This window comes from Saccopteryx leptura, chromosome X (genome assembly GCF_036850995.1).
Source record: "Saccopteryx leptura isolate mSacLep1 chromosome X, mSacLep1_pri_phased_curated, whole genome shotgun sequence".
NCBI lineage: Eukaryota > Metazoa > Chordata > Mammalia > Chiroptera > Emballonuridae > Saccopteryx > Saccopteryx leptura.
This window is the reverse complement of record NC_089516.1, coordinates 35181562-35196306: the sequence shown is the minus strand read 5'-3', so window position 1 is coordinate 35196306 and position 14745 is coordinate 35181562. Positions and strand designations below refer to the sequence as shown.

The 14745-nt window shown below is 53.4% G+C and overlaps 1 protein-coding gene across 1 annotated transcript in view; it reads right to left on the bottom strand.

Annotated features, from left to right (window-relative positions):
- Positions 1-14423, bottom strand: part of RPL10 (ribosomal protein L10) — a 70533-nt gene extending 56110 nt beyond the window's left edge. The window contains exon 1 of the mRNA XM_066356507.1: positions 14419-14423. The gene's annotated coding sequence lies outside the window, so the exon portion shown is untranslated. The remainder of the gene's footprint in view (positions 1-14418) is intronic.
- Between the last annotated feature and the right edge of the window lie 322 nt (positions 14424-14745).

Sequence of the window (14745 nt, the reverse complement as noted above, 5' to 3'; positions counted from 1 at the left end):
CTCTGGCCTTCTAGGCATCTTTTATATATATATATCTTTCTGAAGCTGGAAACAGGGAGAGACAGTCAGACTCCCGCATGCGCCCGACCGGGATCCACACGGCACGCCCTCTGCCCCTCTGGGGCGTCGCTCTGTCGCCACCAGAGCCACTCTAGTGCCTGGGGCAGAGGCCAAGGAGCCATCCCCAGCGCCCAGGCCATCTTTGCTCCAATGGAGCCTTGGCTGCGGGAGGGGAAGAGAGACAGAGAGGAAGGAAAGGGGGAGGGGTGGAGAAGCAGATGGGCGCCTCTCCTGTGTTCCCTGGCCGGGAAACGAACCCGGGACTTCTGCACGCCAGGCCGACGCTCTACCACTGAGCCAACCGGCCAGGGCCCTTCTAGGCATCTTGAATGTGCCACCATCCCCCAGATAAGGGACTGTCACAAGCCCCTCAGCAGTTAGGTGGCAGCATTCAAGGAACTGCCAGCTTACTGCAGAATTTGCCTCAATTCCCACCTGACCCCCGATGTTCTTGCCTGTCCTGCCCTCCCCTCCTGAGCATGCTTTGCCATGGCTCCCTCTTGCCATCAGTACCCCTCACTTCACTGTCCCCTCTGCCTCTGCATCCATCACCTCCCACTTGAAAAGCTAAACCAAATTGCCCAAAGCCCCACCCAAGCCCTCTGCCATGGGCTGCAGGCAGACTCCTTCGCCACTTGAGGGGAAGGGCCCTAAAGCTAGACAGGAATCAGCTTTGTCTCTTCCCTAACTGGGCAGCCCCAGGAGTGCAGGCCATGCCCCTTCTAGGAGCACGTGGGCTCCCCAAGCCCCTGGCAGGGCTCCTGCCCCACAATCCTGCCCCTCCACAGCATGTGGTGGACACAGACACAGAGGAGTAGAGTGGTACTGGATCCTCATTACTCTACCTTGGGCTGGACTACAGCCCTAGGTTCTGGGTGGCCAGTCTCCAGGGACACGGGACACAGCTGAATAAAGTCAGGCCCCACCCCCGGCCCACCACTTCTCCCACAGTCACTGAAGGCTGGGAGTGGAGGGACGTAGGTGCACTCCGGAGGCTTCTATGAGCTGTCCAGCTGGAGAAGGACAGGAGGAAGCAGAGATGGGTACAGAGAGGTCCAGCACCAGGGGTGGAATAGAGGTCGCCCAGTGCACCCCCTACCCCCCTCGGCCCACTGGGCACCCAACAGTGCATATACGGGGCAGACCTTCTTTCCCTGAGTCACCCAGAGCTGCCCCTACAAGAGGATGCTTGCCTGGTGGGCCCCCCACCCCCACAAGGACAGCTCCAGAGCTGAGCTGAGCTAACCAGGACTCTGTTCCGTCCCTGGAAGCCACATCACGCTCAGGCAGCTATGACACGTGGGGCAGCAACAACAGATGTCAATCCAGGGGAAACAGGTACCTTGGGACCATTCTGGACAGAGGCTACAGGACAGCAGGCCTGAGACTGGTACAGGCAAGGGGCAGGAGGGAGTGAGACGGGAGCACTGTCATGTGAGGGGCTCCAGTGGAGGACCAGTAGCCGGCACCAGCAAAGAGCATCTGCCGGGACCCCATGCTGCTGGGGGCAAACAGCCTGGGACCTGCCTGAGCCACTGGCACCCAGAGGACACCCTGGATGCTAGGAGGACACAGGGAGGTGCAATCCCAGGCCATCGGCCAGGCCCACACACTGGGAGTTGAGGCCTGGCCACCTGCCCAGAGACAGCGGGCTGGTCACCCAGTCCCCATGCCCTAGCTGCTGCTCACCACTGGGTACCAGGAACAGAGGAGAGGTCCCAGCCACATGCCCCCCCCCCCGCCCTGGTCGCACCCATTTCACCTACTAAGTCAGAGGAGGAGACGACAGAGCATTCTATTGGGACCCAAGCCCTCAATGCAGGTCCTGTCTGCCCTGAGTGCAGACAGGGCAGGGCAGGGGAGGGCCGAGGTGACGACCCCCGCCCCACGGCCAGCCTCCACCCCTGCCCCAGTCACACGTGTGGACCTGACCCTCCCTGCTGCCTATCACCCCCCCCCAGGAGGTTGGGAGGGATCCAGGTGGTGAAAGAGGGGCGCTGGACCCTCAGGGTAGGGCTGCCACCACCACTTCCCTCAACACTGAGGGGGTTCCAGCACGTAACAAGGGGAACGGGAAACACTAGTCCGGAGAACCCTTGGGGTCCCTGCAGGGCCTCCCAGCACGGCCAGCCTCACCCCACTCCAAGACATGGGGTTAGGGGCTCCAGGGCAGCCCCCTCTGAACCCCATGGAGCCAGCGGGCAGAGGAGCGGCAGCCACCAAGTCAGGGTCAGCAAGCGTGGGGGTGCAGGGTGCCGATGCTGGCCTCAGAGCCCTCGTGTGCACACGGCGATCACGGCTCAGGACCGTCTCATCCCGCTACAGGCCCCCACGCCATGCCAGCGGCCACAGGTCTCTGAGAGGGCAGGGACAGTCCCGCACGCCAGACTCCTCCTCAGGCCCGGAGTGTCTCCAGGGAGGGCTTTCCCTGGCAGGAGGACACTGCGCTGGTTGGAGGTCAGGCTGGTTTCAGCCACCCTGTGACCCAAAACGGGTGTCACAGCAGGTCCCCTTGAGCCCAGCGAGACCGCAGCCAGGGGAGCAGGGCTGAAGAAATCACCGATTCGTGGGCGCGGTAGAGGTTGCCCTTGGGGCAGCACAGCTGCTGGAGACAGGCCGGGCACAGACACCCCATGCTCACTGGGAAAGGACCCCAGTCCTCGGGCAGAGAGGGTGAAGGCCACCGGAGGCTGGTGGAGACAGGGTCTGGCTGGTGCTGTGACTGTGCCCATCCTCAGAGCACACCACTAGGAGGCGCTCCCGCAGGAAAGGGTGTCACGCAGCTGGGTGAGGGAGGATCCAGTGCCCTGCCAGCCCTGCATGGCCTGGCCTTCGTGGGCAGGCTGCCCCCAAGGGGAAAGACTGCAGGGCAAGCAGGCCCTCCTCACCGGTCCTCCTGCCCACTGGGGAACGGTAAGGTCAGTGGTCAGATGATCCAGGAGCATGGGGCTGCACTGGGCAGCTTCTCCAGGGGAGCCCCGGGACCATGTGTTGTGATACCCTGGCTGACTGTCCCCGGGAGTCATGACCAGGATCCCCGAGGCAAGGCCAGCAAGCCTCACCTTGGTCTCCGCTTCCACTCCTGGGAAACAGAGAGCCTGGCTCCCCTGAAGCCTGCAGTCCTTGGGTTCAGGAAAGGCACGGCAACCCGGGATGGTGCCAGGAGCTGTCACCAAGGGCCTCAGTGTTGCCAGCAGTGAGAGCCAACAAGGAAAGCACTCACTGCCCACAGAACCTCCTTGACAAATTCAGAGACACCAGGACTGTCATCGGGAAGTCACCTCCGAGCCCAGCCAAGAACCATGGTGCGGGTACATCTCCATGGAAACGAGATGCATCGGGCCTCCTTCAGCCACAGTGAGAGCTCCTTCCTTTCTGAACAACTGGACACATTGAAGCCCCGCAGACCCACGCTGCTGCCTACCCCCTCCCAACAACCAGAACCCAGCCCTGGGCTACCTGACACCCTCCCTGAAGAAACGGGACTTGTCGGCCTGCACCTCTCCACTCCCCGCTCCACCCACTTCAAGGCTGCATGGTGGAAGGCTGGAGGGGACAGGGCACAGCAGGGGGTAGGAGAGGGACCTTGCCTATGTGTAGAGAGAGGAGAAGGAGTGGGGGCAAGAATGAGCCACCGGGTGGGGACACTGGAGGGCAGGGACATCCTGCGGCCCTGCATGGGTGGGGACTGACAGGAACAGCTGCTGTGATGAGAAAGAGCTTCCTGCCTCTGTGCCCGTGCTGCTCAAGTGGCCGGGACTGCCACCAGGGCTGCAAACTCCCCTGCGGAGGGCAGAGATCACACACTGGGGGCAGCTCAGGCTCTGACACACGTTCTTCTTTCTCTGTTTTTGTGTAACTTGTTTGCAACCCTTTAAAGACAAAGAGCCACTTTGCCCTTACAAACACAGGCCCTGCTTGTCTTAATCCAAGGATAGAACTTGCCACCCTTCTTTTAGACAAAGGACATGGTCTTGAGGGGCTGTTCTGTGAGGAACCGGGAGACCTTGCTGCTGGACACCCAGGTTTAGGAGCAAGGACACTCCTCACAGCCTTCTCACTTGCTGTGAACAGAACACCCTTCGCCCTAGTGGCTGTCATCACCGTCCCCTCCAGCACTGTTCAGGGTTGACCTGTGTGACTTGGAAAAGTATGGCAGAGGTAAGGGAATGTCACTTAGAGATGAAGTGATAAAAGGACTGTGGCTTCCATCTTGGGGCCGCTCACCCCTCTCCCCTGGCTCTGGGGAAGCCCTGCCCTGAACAGCCCCATGGACAGGTCCTGTTGGGAGGCACTGAGGACACCTGCCACGGCCATCTGAGTGGACTTGAAGACAGAGCCCCTGCCACCAGGTGGACCAGAGGCCTGCAGCCAGCTGGTGCCTTGACTACAGCCTGTGACAGACCCTGAGTCACAACTCCCCAGCCAATCCCTCTAGTATTCTGTCCTTCACACACTTAGGGACATCACAAGTGTTTGTCGCATCAGGGCGCTACACTTGGGGCAATTTGTTATGCAGCAACAGGGAACCGATACACAATTATAAACAGAGAAGGGGCCTCTATGTAAGTCTGAAGCAAACAAACCGACAAGAAACCCCAGAAGCAAGTAGGAAAAGCCTGCACAGTCTGAGGACATGGAAACTAAACTCGTCTGCCTGACCAAACAAACCCCAAACCACAAAGTCAAGAGACAAGTGACAAAGTGGGGGGAAATGGTGGCAAGATGTGACTCAGCGCTCTTATTAATATTAATGTATAGAGAGAGCTTGAACAGGGAACAGCCTGCCAACCCCAAAGGAAAAGGGGATCAAGGAGGGGAAACGTGGAAAACAAAAGCCAAAGGTTCCTCCACAAGCTGTTCCCACAGCCAGAATACGCTCAGGTGCTGAGAGGCTCCGGGGACAAACGGTGGCCGGTGACTGCCAATGCACTTCGCCTGACATCTAGGTGCACTCCAACTAGATGATGGGCCACCAGGAAGCCAAATAAACGCTGACCACTGCAAACATTGGCCAAAGAAAGAGGGTGGTGCTTGTGGGCAGTGACAACGGGGAGCTGGGAGACCTTCTTGGTGAGGAGCATCCAGCAGGAAAGGTGGAGACTTCCCACCAGCTCGAGGGCCGGCCACACCCGCAGACCTGACAACTGTCATGGTAGTTCCCGGGCAGAAAGCCACTTTCTGAACTGTGTGCCCCCATATCCACGTCCTTGCTCTCGGGGCCCATGTTCCTTTCTTATCCCCAAGCTCGGGGTTTGGGTCTTTCCTCTGCCTCACCAGAGAGTTCCTTCCAGCCCTACCCCCAGGCACAAATCTGATCTGTCTCTCTCTCTGCTGCATGTCCAGATGTTATCAGATACAGGCTGGGAATTGCTGAGCACCTGCTCAAACCCGACCCCTTTCCCAGCCTGGGCTGTGGACAGTGCCCTTTAGTGTGCCCAGGCAGGGGACAGTGACTGCTGCTAAACAGGAAGCCCCTGATGTCTTGAGCACTAGCTCCCTCCTAGCATTTCCCAGATCTGCGGGGACCCTGCAAAGGAGACAGCCCCAAATAGGGCAGGGGACACACACATAGGCGCTCCAAGCCTTCAAAGAAGTGCCTCTCCCAGTGGGGCCCCTGGACCGGCGGCATCAGCATCACGGGGAGATTGTGAGAGTCACAGACTCCCAGGCCCCACCTCAGATCTCCTACATCTGAGACTGGGGAGGGCCCAGTGACCTGGGTTTGAACAAGCCCTCCAGGTGCTCTCCTGCATCTGCACCCCGCAGCGTGAGAACTACCAGGATGGCTGTCTCCTGATCACACCCTGTTCTAGAGAATCCACCACCAGCTCTCTGCAGAGCTCACCCTGACCTCCCCAGGTGAGAAGCAGGCAGGCACATCTGACTACTGCAAACACAGGCTGTCCTGGAGAAGAACAGGCCTGCTTGCGCAGGATTTCTTTCAGGAGAACCACCCTTGTCAAGTGCCACGGAGAAAACTGTAACTTCCTTCCGCCCACACCTCTGTGGACAATGCTCTCAACTCTGTCCTCCTCTCCCTGGATACTACGCTGCTGTGTGTGCGTGTTTTTGTGTGTAGTGCACGCTTTATATAAAACTGTGCTGAAACACAGTGGGCTCAGAAAGCAGTGTGTACGTGAGTGGGTGTGTTGCGGTGGGGTAACCTTCTGGGCCTTGGGAAGATGCAAGCTCCCTTGAGCTCGGAGTAAGGCCACTCTCATAAGCAGGACTGGGCGGGGCCGTAGACGGACTGACCCTGCCCTTTGCCATCCGGGTGGGGTCGCTGCCCTCCTCTTTCCCTCACCAGGCCCCTGGGGTCCCTGATACCCTGTTCCTGGCCATTTAGAGCTCCAGACACACTCAGGATGGTGGGGGGAAGTCTTGCCAGGAGAAGTGGGAGGGACGCCCGACGGAGCCCCCACAATCTCCCGGGGTCTGGACTCGGTGGTGGCTCCTCCCTGGGGGAAGGCATAGATCCTCGGGTCTCGGGAACCGGAGCTCGGACCCAGCACAGGACCTGAAGGAAAGAAAGGCGGAGGCTGGTGACCGGGGCGTGGCCCGGTCGTGAAAGGAACCGCCCCGATCGCCTCTGCGATCCTTTCCTCAAGTCAAGTCAGCACGCCCACCGGAAACTCCGCCCCATAGGTCGCTGAGCTCCACTTCCGGACAGATTCTTCAATGGCCAAGCTGGTCTCGTGAGCAGCCCCGCCCCCGTGCCGCCTGAAGAAGGGCAGCCCCATTTTAGGCTCCGCCTCGGTGAGCTCCTATCTTGGCCTATGGCTGGCCGACTGTGGACCTGCGAGAGTTCAGGAACTTTCCACGCAGAGCTGCATAGTGGTCCTGTCTGTACACGCTTAGTCCTGCTTGCGTACTTGTGGTGTGAGTTTGTATTTTTAAATAATTAAGTTCACAGGAAGTTACATAAAAACCTCACGACCTCGGGGCCCCGCCCGCAGTTCCTTAGCGTCAGCATCTTGCACACCTAATGCAACCTCGCAGCAGGGAATGAATGGCATTGACGCCATCCCAGAAAACTGCTCCGGGTTCATTGTGTGTATGTGTGCGCGTGCACATGCATAGCTTGGTGCACTTTCATCACGCGTGTAGATTTAAGTGACCACACTGTCATCAATGTCCAGCCTGTCCCCTCACAAGGGTTCCTGCAGTTGACCTCTCACAACCACCGCCCCTCCCCTCCTACTGCCAACCCATGGTGACCAGTATTCTATTCTTATCCCTACAATTTTGTCTAATGAAGATTGTTACGTAAATGGAACAGTGCAGTATGTAACCGGAAGTGAAGTTTTTTAATCACTCAGATGTTGCCCTTGAGGTCCATCTAAGCTGTTTCATGTATCCATCGTTCTTTCTTTGTATGACTGGTGTGGGCCAACCAGTGTTTGTTCAAGAATTCACCCACTGAAGGATGTGATGCTTGCTCCCAGTCTTACTTAGGCTTCTACAAATAACCCGCTATAAACATTTATGCACAGGATTTCTTGTGATTATAAGTTTTCATTTCTTAACAGAATTGCCCAAGAGTACAGGGGTGGTGTCCTATGGAGACAGATGTTTAGCTTTAAGAGAAACCCGAATTGCCTTCCAAAGTGGCTGTTCCATTTTACATTACCACCTTACTTACTTTAAAAGCACATAATTGAAAAGTTTTACAAAACATTTTTTTAAGCAAGATTGTTGCCTGACCAGGCAGTGGCGCAGTGGATAGAGCGTTGGACTGGGATGTGGAGGACCCAGGTTCAAGACCCTGATGTCACCAGCTTGAGCGCGGGCTCATCTGGTTTGAGCAAAGCTCACCAGCTTGGACTCAAGGTCGCTGGCTTGAGCAAGGGGTTACTTGGTCTGCTGTAGCCCCTGGTCTAGGCACATTTGAGAAAAGCAATCAATGAACAACTAAGGTGTCGCAACGAAAAACTAATAATTGATGCTTCTCATCTCTCTCCGTTCCTGTCTGTTTGTCCCTATATATCTCTCTGTCTCTGTAAAAAAAAAAAAAGATTGTTAATAATTTTGTTTCTTTTCTAACTACATTTTCTATGCAATCACCAACATAGTTATTCCCAGTTTTAAAGAGTGCAGTGGTTACCAGGGGAAGGAGAAGGGAGGTGAAGGATTGGGGTGGGGCATGGGGAGGGGCATAAAGAGAACCAAATATAGGGTAACAGATAATGATTTGACTTTGGGTGATGGGTATACAGCATAATTGTCCAAATGATGCAGAGATTTTTTCTCTAAATCTATGTTCTCTGGTTGAACAATCTCACCCTATTAAATTTAATTGTCTAAATAATAATAATAAAAAACATACACCTTATACATTTTGATTGTGATTTTCTTTTACTTGATAACATATCTTTGAGATCCTTCCATGTCGGTACACAATGTCTAGTTCATTTCTTCTCTGGCTGCTTGGTATCTGATAGAACACATATACTATGTATAATATATAGTTTACATACTGAATCCCCAACTGACAGACTGTCACATTTTCTTTCTTGCTTTGCTATTCATTTCAATACTGCAACCACCTGCTTAGAACAAGGGTCAATCTCCTTCTAGGATAATTTCAAATAAGTTGAATTGCCAGGTCTAAATCTATAGTTATTTCCCTGGCCAGGAATCTCAGGTGGTTAGAACATTGTCCTGATATGCCAAGGTTGTGGGTTCAATTACTGGTCAGAGCTCACACAAGAATCAACCAATCAATGCATAAATAAATGGAACAACAAGTCTATGTTTCTTTTTTCCTCTCTTCCCTCCTCTACCTTTCTAAAATAAAAAATTAAAACAAAACAAAACAATCTACGGGTCTACGGGCATTTAACATGTTAATAGACTCTATGTAAGTATCTCCCCAAAAGACCTTACTTGTCATCCACTAGGGCTGTTAGGCTCCGTTACATATGTTGCAAATATTTTCTCTCAGTCTGTCTTTTGTCTTAAAAGACTAGGCTTCATTGTTTTGGCTGTGAAGACGTTATCCAGTTTTTCAGCCTGGCCTGTGGTGACGCAGTGGAAGGGCTTTGACCTGGACGATTGTTGAGTTTGCTGCTTTGAAACCCCAGGCTTGCCCAGTCAAAGCACATATCAGAAGCAACCACTACGAGTTGATGCTTCCTGCAGCTCCCTCACCTTTCTCTTTCTCTAAAATCAATGTCTTTTAAAAAAGAAGTTGTACCATTTTATATGATCAAATTTATTAAACTCTCAATTGATGATTTCTGGGTTGTATTTCTTGGGCATAGAGACCTCCTCCTATATGTGACGAGAGTAAGGAGACTCCAAGCAGAATTTCTGAGTCCTGTTGAGCAACTGCTCAATGACCCAGGTGGGTGTTGGTCATAGGACCTGGGCTGCCTGGGCCTGGATTAGTAGCTGAGACTCTCAGACACCAGCCCCTGCCCTCCAGGAATACCAGTTCATTTTGGGAGAAAGACAAGAAAATGCACAATGAGAAGTGTTTAGTTACATTGTTCAAAATGCATAGGTGGTGGCTTGCGGGTAAGGGAGGGAAATCCCTGAGGAGACAGCAAAGAAAAACAGAGGGGTGAGTGGGGGCCGGGGCCCAGAGAGGTGCTGCCAGCTGGGTTTCCAAGGCACTCAGGCTTAATGGACCTCTGAAGGGGAGAGAGTCAAACTGAGATGCTGCCCTGGCCAGATAGCTCGGTTGGTTAGAGCAACGTCCCGAAGCGCAGAAGTTGCTGGTTCCATCCCTGGTCAGGGCACATACAGGAACAGATTGATGATCCTGTCTCTCTCTCCCCCCCCCCCTTTCTCTCTTGCTAAAATCACTAAAAAACATTAAAAGTAACTGAGACACCACCTAAGACCAGTGGAAAAACATCTCCACGAAAAGGAAGGCTAGGGATTGAAAAAGATGTCGGTCCGTCCGAGCCTGCGTCTGAGCAAGCAGATCAGGTAACTGTCACCCACAGCATCAATGTGCAGGGGTGACTACCTGGCTGCAGGCAGAGAGCCTGTGGCGAACCCCTGGTTGAGAGGAACAACCCCCCCTTCGGTAGCACTGCTGGGCTCCTGGCAGAGCAAATCCACACTCCCTGGAAGGAGACACCTCACCCAGCACCCCCACCCAGGACTCCCAGAGGCCCCGCTCAAGATGGGTCAGCAATCTAAAATTGAAGACACCACCTATGTTCATGGAAAATCAGCAGGTCCGACAAAGAGAGGATTGGCCCTGTCAGTGTCCCCAGAGTGTAACTGTCAGAGGTCAGATGATGTAATTTTCGGTAGTGGCTGTGCGTGTGTGCTGCGTGCCTGGACTTGTCCATCCCACCCTCTTGGCAACCACTGCAGGGTGGTAGCAGTGTCATCCCTGTTCTCCAGAAGAGGAAATGAGGAAAACAGGACAAAGAAGGATTGCGCAGTTTGTTCTGAATCACTAGCTAGCAAGCGGCCAAGGCAGGGTGTGGATCAAGGACGTTGGGCTCCAAGTCTGAGCCCTTTTTGCAGGCTCTGTTCTGCAGACTGGCTTGCTCCCTCATTCAGAGGTTCCCGGGTCGTGCAGGTGGCACCTCAGTACGTGCCCCCAGGTGTCAGGGGAGAGCCGTGGGGAATATCCCCCAGCACAGAAGGAAGCGAGGCTGCTGACTGAGGGGGACTTAGAAGCCCAGATTGATATTATTACCTTTGAATTCCTTCTTTTTTTTTCTTTGACAGAGTGAGGGACCGATAAGGACAGACAGGAAGGGAGAGAGATAAGAAGCATGAATTCTTTTTTTTTTTTCAACAGTTTTTTTTAATTATTTATTTATTCATTTTTAGAGAGGAGAGAGACAGAGAGAGAGACAGAGAGAGAGAAGGGGGGAGGAGCTGGAAGCATCAACTCCCATATGTGCCTTGACCAGGCAAGCCCAGGGTTTTGAACTGGCGACCTCAGCATTCCAGATCAACGTTTTATCCACTGTGCCACCACAGGTCAGGCCGAGAAGCATGAATTCTTCATTGCAGCACCTTAGTTGTGCATTGACTCCTTTCTCATATGTGCCTTGATGGGGTTGGGGGACGCTACAGCAGAGCGAGTGGCCCCTTGCTCAAGCCAGCCACCTTGGGCTCAAGCCAGCAACCTTGGGCTTCAAGCAAGCGACCTTGGGCTTCAAGCCAGTGACCTTGGGCTCAAGCCAGTGACTATAGGGTCATGTTTATGATCTCACCTTCAAGTCATAGACCCAGTACAGCAGGAAATGGTCTGCTAATGGAGGATAATAGACGTCCAGACAACTTGATGAAGAATTTATTAGTAGCTGGCAATGCACGTGGACTTAGTAGCACCAAAGCATGAGCTCCCCAAAATTAGTTTTTTTGAATCTTATATACCTTTACAGCTTTCATTTTCATGTGCCAAGTGCCTGATTTCTTCGACTTCTTTGTCTGCAGACCTACATGACTTTTGTGTCTCTGGGATGGGAGGGAGTAAGTGGGGAGGTTTGGACCGTTTGTCCTTTTTTTTAAATTTTATTTTTTTAAATTTAATTTATTGTGTTTACATAGATTCTAGTGTCGCCCCGAATGCATCCTCCCCTCCCCCGTATTCCTATCAACATCTCCCTTGCCTCCCTCCCAACATCTCCCTGTTTGTCCTTGACTATTCACATATCCCATTTTTCTTGCTAGTGCTGCAAGTTTATTTCAGGGAACTGATAAGGGGGCTACAGCTGTTTTGTTACTTTTCAAACTTTCTCAGTTAGCCTTTCCTCCCTCAGCCCAAAACCCTGAGGTCACTGGCTTGAGTGTAGTAACATCACAGACATTGCAGGCCCCTCTCCTGCATTCTTCTGGTGAGCCCGTGTTCAAGACAGCGACCTCGGGGTTTCGAACCTGGGTCCTCCCCATTTCAGTCCAATGCTCCATTCAGTGTGCCACCTCCTGGTCAGGCATATTATTTTTGAATTCTCATGAGATCAGAAAGAGGTTCTTATGGAAATTTACAAATTATTTGCATTATTGTGATATAAAGCTACTCCAACTCCCAGAACCTTCAGTGGTCTCTGTGACAAAACTAAATAAAGATATGAAAGAAGGAATCAAAATAATTTTTTGAGGTGGTGCAGAGAGACAGAAAGGAAGGGAGTGAGAGATGAGAAGCATCAACTTGTAGTTGTGTCACTTAGCTGTTCATTGATTGCTTCTCATGTGTGCCTTGACGGGGTGGAAAGGCTCCAGCTGAGCGAGTGACCCCTTGCTCAGACCAGTGACCTGTGGGCCCCAGCCAGCAACCCGGGGACCAAATGGATAATCCTGCACTCACGTGGGTGACCCTGAGCTGTGAAGCTAGCGAGCGTGCGCTCAAGCTGGCCACCTCGCAGTTTCAAACCTGGGACTTCAGTGTCCCAGGTCGACACTAAAGATAGAAACAATGTTAAAAGCCCAGGAAGGCTTGAGAAAAAATACTTTAGAAGTGAAAATATGTCATTATCATTGAAACAAAAATCTCAAAGATCTCAACAGATTAAGTCACAAAGAGGTACCAGCAAAGAAAGAATTAGCGATATGCAAGGTGCCCTAGAAATGACCTCCTGCCTTGTTCCCCCTCTTCGCTGCTGTTTCTTCCCCTGGAAAATTGCAGCAGCCGCTCTTCAGAGATTGGGCTCGTCTCTTCAATGCCCCTCATCCTGGCTTCTAGGCTTCCGATGACACCAGCTTCTGTCCTTCACCTCCTTGCTCTAGGGGCGGCATCTTCCTGTATTATCTCTGTTACTTCGCTATCCCTTTTTACAGGTTCAGCTCTCCAACCTGGGTAACCAATCCTTTATACTCAAGGTTCGATTTTTTCCCTCTTTGCTCAAGTCACAATATGATGAGCAGAAACTTCAATGACAGCCCTAAAAACTCCCCTCCTTCCTGTAATCTGCAGGGCTGACAGTGCTGAAAATCTAACACAATTTTTAATTGTATAGGTTACAGAATTCCTGTCATTTGAATTTCCAGCTTCTCCCATATTTCTCTGTGAAAGAATGGGCAGCTGCTGGAGGAGTGGGATCCTGAAACCTGGAACTGGGGTATCTGGTCAGCCTCATTGAAGCTGATCATTGGGGTATCCCCAAGTCCGCCTAAGCCCACCCCTCTGGTGGAAGCACACTACTTCCCTGTTTCTGGGGAATGTTGTTCCATTGCTGGAGGACTGTGTCATTACCTCACTTGAGCAGGTGCCTTGCAAGAGGACACCTATTGTCTGTGAAATCCTGTGAAACCACTGTTTGTTGCCATTAGACTCAAAACTAGGGTCCAATCACAGCATTCTCCAGGGGCACAGTTAGGGCAGGGGCTTTTTTCATCTTTGCCTCTACACCCCCTGGTGCCCTCCTGCTTTCCTACTGTGAGTGTTCTGAAACTGCTATTTGTCCTCCTCACCAACTAGGGAATCACACGTGGAATCGTTTCAGGATTCCTGAATTTCAGGCTCCTCCTTTTCGGATCTCAAGCATGGCACGGCAGGGCTCGGTATCACAATGGGGACATAGAAGATACCTTCTTACTTCTTTTGTGGCTACTAAGACCACAAATGGGGCAGTTTGTCTGTGGGTGGGCATACTCTACTTGGAGAACTCAGCTGCCAGACCCCATTTGCTTGGGAGTGCTGAATCTCTGCATCACTTTCCTTCCCCCTTAGGGGTCAAGGAGGGCTGGGATGCACACTCGCGCCACCACCACTGTTACCTGCACCCCTACCCATCCCCAGCCTCCTGTTCCTTGCACCCCTACTCCTCCACACCACCATCACACCCCAACCCCATTTCACCCTAGCATCCCCTTGTCTGTGGGCACACCTCTGCCCTCCACCACTAATCAGCCTGTGTTTAGAAGCAGTGCCCTTGTCCGACTCGTTCCTGGGGGTCAAGCTGCCTTATGCGTGCCGGACAGCACGCCACCAGCGGGACTCTAGTCTCACATAGGAAGGTGGTAACCTCCTTTGGAGTTGCCCTTTATGCCGCGTCGCTGATTGGCTGATTTCCAAACAGTGACGGAACAAAACCCAATGACGTAGCCTGAGCTTCGGCCCGCACGCTGATGGGCGTGCCTGGGGCGAGTGCGGCTGGCTCGCGGCTGCCGGGGCGGGCGGGCGTGGGCCCGCGCGAGGCGGTGTCAAATGGTGGGTAGAGGGCGCTCCAGTAGGGCAGTGGCGGTTTGGCGGGAGTGTGAGCAGTCAAGGCTGCAGATGAAGAGGTGGGGGGCTGGTCAGGGAGGGAAAAGGCCGATTCTCTGCTGATTCCTTAACAATCCCAGTAAGGCCAGAAAGAGTCTGGGGCGGGCGGAAGGCCTAGCCGGCGACTGGGGAGGAGAAACCGACCAGGAAGGCAGGGCGGCTCTCAATGGGGACATTTCAATGGCACTTCTAAAATCTTGTCCATAGCCTTCATCAGCAACCCCCCCCCCCCTTACAGATGAAACAAGTAGGCAAAATGGGTTGCCTAGTCACCACCCCAGCAAGTAGCCAACCTGCAGCTGAAGGCTAAGCAGCGGGGCACCCTCCCTGCTTGCCGCTCTTCCATGGGAGGGCATCAGAGCAGCAAGGAGGCATTCCGAAGACTCCGAGACAAGGGCACCAAGGTCCATAACTCCGTAACAGCTAAGGAACGGCCAGCACCTGCCTGTTTCCTTTGTGCTGCCACCCCCTTGCCTACTCTGCACTCAGGAGCTTCACCTGGG